The sequence below is a fragment of the Bidens hawaiensis genome, unplaced genomic scaffold, assembly GCF_021521415.1.
Source record: "Bidens hawaiensis isolate Kalapana, Puna unplaced genomic scaffold, B.hawaiensis_p1.1 tig00008319_1, whole genome shotgun sequence".
Classification (NCBI taxonomy): Eukaryota; Viridiplantae; Streptophyta; class Magnoliopsida; order Asterales; family Asteraceae; genus Bidens; species Bidens hawaiensis.
In genome coordinates, this window is record NW_027491590.1 from 406680 (window position 1) to 413893 (window position 7214).

The 7214-nt window shown below is 33.8% G+C and overlaps 1 pseudogene across 1 annotated transcript; it reads right to left on the reverse strand.

The window, feature by feature from the left end:
* Positions 1-2324: 2324 nt before the first annotated feature.
* On the reverse strand, positions 2325-5449 carry LOC143637456 (uncharacterized; annotated as a pseudogene). Its single transcript, XR_013154430.1, has 10 exons — positions 5347-5449; positions 5203-5259; positions 5053-5115; positions 4911-4979; positions 4714-4806; positions 4520-4624; positions 3826-3903; positions 3555-3683; positions 2722-2815; positions 2325-2640 (listed from the first exon to the last, which is right to left on the reverse strand). The product of XR_013154430.1 is annotated as an uncharacterized LOC143637456 (transcript).
* Positions 5450-7214: the final 1765 nt, after the last annotated feature.

Genomic DNA, 7214 nt, shown 5'->3' on the forward strand with positions numbered 1-7214 from the left:
TCTTGGAGAAAAAGAAAGGGCTATTCTTTAAGGTATATTAATTATTACGAGTTGGAGGATATGGAAGGCGAGAAATGAGAAACTTCATGGAGATAAAGAGAGAGATTGAAGAAATAATAAGTCCTTAGATTTCTTGTGGTTAAAGCATAGGTTTAAAAACTTTTCGAGGAGTTGGCCTAGATGGTGTAAACATGCTCTAAGGCTATGCGTAGTGAAGGGGGCAACAAATTGGGCGAATTCTGACGCGTGGCGCCTAGTCAGTAAAGGGTAGGAATTTGTTTTTGGGTGTAATGGTTTTGTAGACTTTCTAGTGCCACGTCACCTTTTTTATTATTTTATTTTTGTAATTAAAGTAAATAAACAAAAACCATTTAAGTTATTAAAATGTATTAAATTAACTAAATAAAAGAAATATAAAATATAATCAAAATAAAAAACACACCAAAAAATAAAATAAAAAATACATATAAAAATACTAATCTCCGTCTTCGTTCTCCTCCTCGTCCTCGTCTTCGTTCTCCTCCTCGTCCTCGCCTTCCTCCTCGTCTCCGTATTCGTCCTCTACTTCAACGGGACGATTATTCCACACGTGTTGAACCAAATCCGCCTTAAGTTGGTTATGTATCTCACCTGATGTGAGCTCGTGAAGGTTTTGCATTCGTTGCTCTGCGGTTGGTTGAGGGAACTGTTCTGGAACGCTTCCTGATATATAGTGTTGACGTATTGTTTTGTCAGTGTCTTCTAAAATCATATTATGCAATATGATACATGTATACATGGCATCGCTCCTTTTTGCCATCGTCCATACACGACATGGCTTTTTCACATAATGTCAACGTTTTTTTAGAACCCCGAAACACCTTTTGATATCCTTTCGCGCGGACTGTTGTTTTTTCTTAAAGTATTCTCTTTTTTTCTTAAAGTATTCTCTTTTTCCAAAGGTCGTGTGAACAAATGGCTTGAAGACTAACCGTTGGCGCTCCATAGTCACCATGAGTGTATTGACCTTGCCATGCGGTTGGACAGTTGCCCCACTCCCAATGCATGCAATCTATACTCCCGATCATGCCAGAAAAAGAATGTTTGTTTTGTGTACATCATATATGCGAGTCAGGTCGTTTGAAGTTGGAATCCTCAGATAACAACCAGCGTATAATGTATTATTCATATACAAATAAATTATTAAAATAATATTATATTATAAATAGTAATTAATGTAAACAATTTAAATTTTACCGATGCAAAAATTTTCCATCGCGTCTCGCGTCGTTTTCTCAGTCATCTTTAAATACTCGTCGTTGATGTTGGTCGTGTTGCCGTATGCGAGAATGCGTAGTGCCGAAGTACACTTCTAGATGGCGGTGAATCCTAAATATCCTCTTGCGTCGAGTTTTTGTTGAAAATACGTATACTCTCGCTCCAAATCTCCCACGGTACGCAAAAATTAACGCTTAGACATCCGAAAACGACGTTGAAACATAGCGTCGTTATATGTAGGTGTCTCGTTGAAGTAGTCCTTCATCAAACGAGCGTTCGCTTCGGTACGATCCCGATTGATATACGATCGCCTACGTGGCAATGAAGAGCTTGTAGAGCCAGACACTATCGTATTGGCGACGGCCCGCATTTCGTTTATGGCCTCTTTTGTCTCCTCAAACACTTGTTGTTGCACTTGACAAATTCTCTGACTCTCCTTATTTACTTGATCCCAAATTCCGGAAGAGTTCGGGGTATCCGTGGAATCCATTTTGAGATAGAATGAAATGAAACTATGAAGAAGTATGAAATAGTGAAAATGATTGAATTAGTTTGGTATTTGTGTTTGAGTTTGTCTATGATATGGTGAAAAATAGGTTGAATTGGTTTGGTATTTATATTAAGTTTTAATTTATTTATTTTTTAAATTATGACCGTTCAACGGTCAAAACATTTAAAAATTATTATTTTCTTAAACAAACAGGAGACAGCAGGTTCCTCCCACCCTATCGCCCCACATTCCCCTCCCCCCCCCCCCCCCCCCTCCTATCGCCCATTTATTGCCCCCTGTCATCCCCACTATTCGGCCAGTACTCTTAGTCTAGTGTAACCTGTTTTGTTCTGCTGAGGCTCCTTACTCCTACATGCTTTGTGGAGGAGTTCGGCCCCTGTTGTGTTTTGGTTTTAGGTGCTAATGAAATTTACAGTTAAAAAAAGTCTTATTATAAAATAATATTTTTGTACTTATATATATGATGATAACTTAACTAGTCGCAAGAATTATTTTATTAACAATTTTGACTACATGAAAAAGGTTCAAGAAAATTTCATATTTCATTTCATTCCCATAATACTTCTAACAAACTAAATTAAAAGGAACCAACTATACAATGGTTCTATGATCACCAAAAAGGTATAGACTGATATGCTGACCAACACTAGAAAATAAAAACTATTGAGGGTAACAAAAAAAAACATAGATTAACATTTCCAAGCTTTGATCATCTTTTTACCAAGATATTTAACTCCATGAATCGTTCCAACCGCAATAAAACCAGCCACCCGCCTGTCTCGCGCTTGAAATCATAACTCTACGCCTCAAAACCTTTTGCATGAGTGTTGCAGCCTCCTCCAGTGAGCCGATTGTTAACTTACTAATTTGACCTTCAAGGATGTTGTAATATGCATATTGCAGGTTTTCTGATTAAAATTAATTTATTTATAAACTTAACCAGGTATGCTTACCAGCTTTTGTTTCAATGCTCCCCACTCCCATTTGGTTTCTAACTGACTCGGGTAGATAGGATACAATGGAAGAAGTTGCAGATAAGCTACAATCCTTATTAATAACAACAAAATTAGATCCAAATGTATAATAATCACTTAATTGTTAATTAACAAAAAATTTAGACCCAAAGTTTCAGGCCCCAAATTCATTATATCAAGCTTTGTTTAAATACACAAGTTTCAGGCCCAAATTTATTATTTTGGGCCAGTTTTTTCTGCCCAAGATTTCAGGCGATACATAATTTTGAGCAAGTTTCAGGCCCAGATTCAATATTTTGGTCGTTATTAATCAGTCTAAAGTTTCATGTCCAAATTCATTATTTTGGGCTATCATTTGTCACACCAAAATTTCAGGCCCAAATTCATTATTTTGGGTCTTTTATTCAGACCAAAGTTTTAGGCACAGATTAATTATTTTGGGAATTTTTCAGCCTAAAGTTTTAGTCCCTAATTCATTATTTTAGTCTTTCTTCCCTCAAAAATTTCAAGCCCAAATTCACTATTTTGCGTAAGTTTTTTCAGCCCAAACTTTCAGGCCCAATCATAAATTTTGGCCAGCTTCTCAGCCCAAAATTTCAGGCCCAAATTCAAGATTTCATAATTTGAGTCGAAGAACACAAAATTTTCAAGGCGAAATGGTAAAACTGAACCAAACGCAACATTGTGAAAACCAAAAATTTAAAAAAAAAAAACAGTTTTCAAAATACTAAACCCGAATTTGCGTTTTTTGGTTCAGTTTGAGTTCAAAACTGACCTAGGCATACCACCTAATTTTGAGACTTTAAACAAACCTGTGATATATTCATTTGATGATCACCACATGAGGAGAGTCTCAACAGTTGATTACTTGTATACTCTTCAACTAAAGGCTTGTACATATTTCTAAATAATTCAAATTGTCCCTCTACTATCTTTTTCACCTAAGGAAAGAAACTCAAAAATAAAATAATAATAATAATAATAATAATAATAATAATAATAATGATAATAATAATAATAATAATAATGATAATAATAAGACAATTGGAAAAACTAAGAACATAATAACTTCCTGATCCGCACCTTATTTTTATCTTCTGCAAAAAGCATGCGCAAATCGCCCATATATGAGAGGCTACATATTTTTGCATAAAGTTCTCTCTGCATCCAAAATAATAATTAGGCATGCAAATGAACCGGACAAACACGAACAAAGCATGTTCGTTCGCTTAACGTTAACCAAAAAAACGATCGAACACGTTCAAAGTTTCTTGCTCATGTTCGTTCATGAAGAAGATGAGTGTGTTGACTGTTCGTGTAAGTTAATGTTCGTTCATTAATAGTAAAAACGAATGGTTCATGGACATAAACAATCACAAATGAACAAACATAACTTAACATAGATGAACAAACATCAATATGTTGAAGCAAAAAATATTAATAAAAGCAGACTAAATTGTAATTGGTAATATTTTAATTTCATAAAACTATAACAAATTATAATGGGCCTAAAAGTATTAATGAACATGTAATTTGTAAAGAAACAAACATAAATGAACGTAAACGAATATAAACAAACCAATGCAAACGCACGTAAAAAAACGTTCACAACAAAAATAACGAACGAGACATGTGCTCATGTACGTTTGCTTATTAAATAAATAAACTTCACGCCGAACGCTTCACTGAACGTTCGGTTCGTTTACATGCCTAATAATAGCATATAACTTATGTAAGTTTACTATATCAGCTAAATTTAATAATGAGAAAGTAAAACCTCGGTGAACTTTGATGGCAAAAGGAGAAGTGTAGCAGATGAAGCAGCCCTCAAATTAATTAAATTGGTATTTGTTATTTCCTTATTGTCTACAATTACACGCACCTGAAATACAAATAATGAAAAGCAAAACATTACAATAATAATAGCAACAACAGACAGTTAGCATTTAACAGTTATACGAGAAAACATACGGGCTTTTGCAAGCGACCACTAAGATAAAACCTCTTCCAGCTCAGCATATCTTCAACTAAATCATCCATACGAACAACACCGTATTTGTACATCTGTCACATCTTCTAGAATTAACGTGATCTTAAGACAAAATACCATATGACTATTATCCCTTGCACCTAATAGTTATAAAACTCGACCCGTTAAAGAAAACTACCTTGTCATTCCAAGAAACAAACGGATTAAAGTGTACACCAACACCAATATGATCTGCAGCTTTAGTTATCTAAAAACCAAACCGGATCAATAAATTTATTTAAAAAAACAAAAACAGATTCAAAATTAGTAAGAGAAAGAACCAGTTTTGCTCCACCGACAGATGCCATCCACGACGCGTAGTGATCTCGGTTCATTTTCAAATTCTTGAAATTTTAAAGGTATAAAAGAAAAAAAATAATAAAAAACTATTAACCAAACATAGAAGCATAAAGAAGCTGGTAGTAAATTACCTCAGAATGCCATTGTTGAGGATCTGCTACACCGAGAATATAATCTTCCATGGATGACTAAAATATCACAAACAAAAACAAAAACATGAACAAAAATACAAAAAAGAATAATTAAGCAGCTTCAATCTAAGTAAGAAAAATAACCTTGTCATTATTATTAGGATGGAGACTCGACCCGTACACGCAGGAAAAATCTACCGGTGGTAAAATTTTCAGCAAACTCCCAAGGTTGGTTCTAGCTTCCATGGCTGCATATGGTTAAAAAAGTAAACTTGTTTTAACTATGCAAATAGCAAGTTAGATGATCACATTACCAAGATCAGTTTAAGTCAGCTGAAATGCTGAGACAGGCATTTCATCGAACAGGTGGTATGCACATATTATAACACTATACAAACTGCTTAGAATCAAATAACAGTAATCCAATTACACCAGAATATTCGTCACACAGTTTAAGTTTTTAAATTTCAAGATTTTATTCATAATCAAATTTAAATTGGGTAGTGAAATTACCTTCAACTCGATCGCCACGAAAGTTTGCGGCGGGCGGAATACGACGGGAGGCGGTGAATCCAACGTCGTAATATTATTTCTTTGGGCCCAAAAAAGGTTAGAAATCAAATTCCAAGGGCTCAAAATAACATCTAATTAGTAATCGATATTGGTGTCGTCCACTTTCCGGTTTCTCTAGGTTCGGGTTTTATAAGTACAGGTTAAGAGGGGGTTTCGAGTATTTGACCTAGAAAAGTCAAAAATATATCTATGTTAAATTTCAAGCAACAATATCATCTTCAAGTTTTAACTTACGTAAGCAAATAATAAACCACATATTATTCAGAACTATAAGAACCGTAAAAAGTAATAATGCATTATGTAGTTATTGTGTTTTTTAAAAAAAAAACCATTAATGGTTATGAAAAGAACGCCTTCGTACTCGCACACATACACTTTTTATATATGGTTGGTTTTTAGTAGAGAATTGCAAGATAAATATAATACATTTGTACATAGATATTGCTAAATATAATGTGAGTTCGTAATGATCGTGTAGTCCTCTTATGGATCATAGTTTAAGAAAATATACATATGTTAATGTGCACTTTCATCGTTATTAAAATTGATTATTATTAGACTTCTTTCAAGTTTTATAATTACATGATAGGGTGGAAGGTGTTGAAGCGGCATATGTGAGTGGTCGATACCAGTGGGAAGACCACCCCACATGTTCATAGTTTGAAAGACCCTGAATTGGGGTGTGTGTGCCAAACGAAAGGGATGAGAAAAGTTTATCGATATGTACCACACAAATCAACTAAGTTAAAAAAACGTGATGAGATGGATGAGATGAGATGAGATGAGAAAGATGGTCAGATTTTCAAAAAATGATTTATAGATATAACATAAATAGAGAAAAACAAATGCTACACTAATGCAAAAGAGAAATGGCAACGATGAGATCTACTTGAAATATAACGTACACCCAATAAATACAATCTTATAAATTAGAGGATTGATATTTGTGTATAAGTGTCAAGTGGCCTATCGTTCAATAGATTATTTTAATACAAGTGATGAGGGTTCAAACCACATTGTGAGTATTTTGATAGATTTTAGGTATTGATGATTGTTGTAAAAAAGATGTGTATAAGTTTGTTGTGTGGATTTTAAAATAAAATTTAGCAACCTATAAAGTAATTTTTTGAGAAAGTGAGAATATATCAAATAGCTTATACGAAATGCATATTCTAAGTTGAAACTTTACATTTAGGGGTGAGCAATAACCGAATCGTTAACCAAAATCGAATCGAAAACCGACGAACCGAACCGATATAACCGAAAACTGAATTAACCGAACCGAACTCTTCATTTTTTAATATTTTCAAGCATTTTTCCTTCTATTTCATATATTATATGCATTAATAGTTTAATACTATCATTCTTATGTATTTATATCTCCAAAACATGTATTAATATCTCAATTTCATATGTTTAAACCTTCATTTCATGTAGTT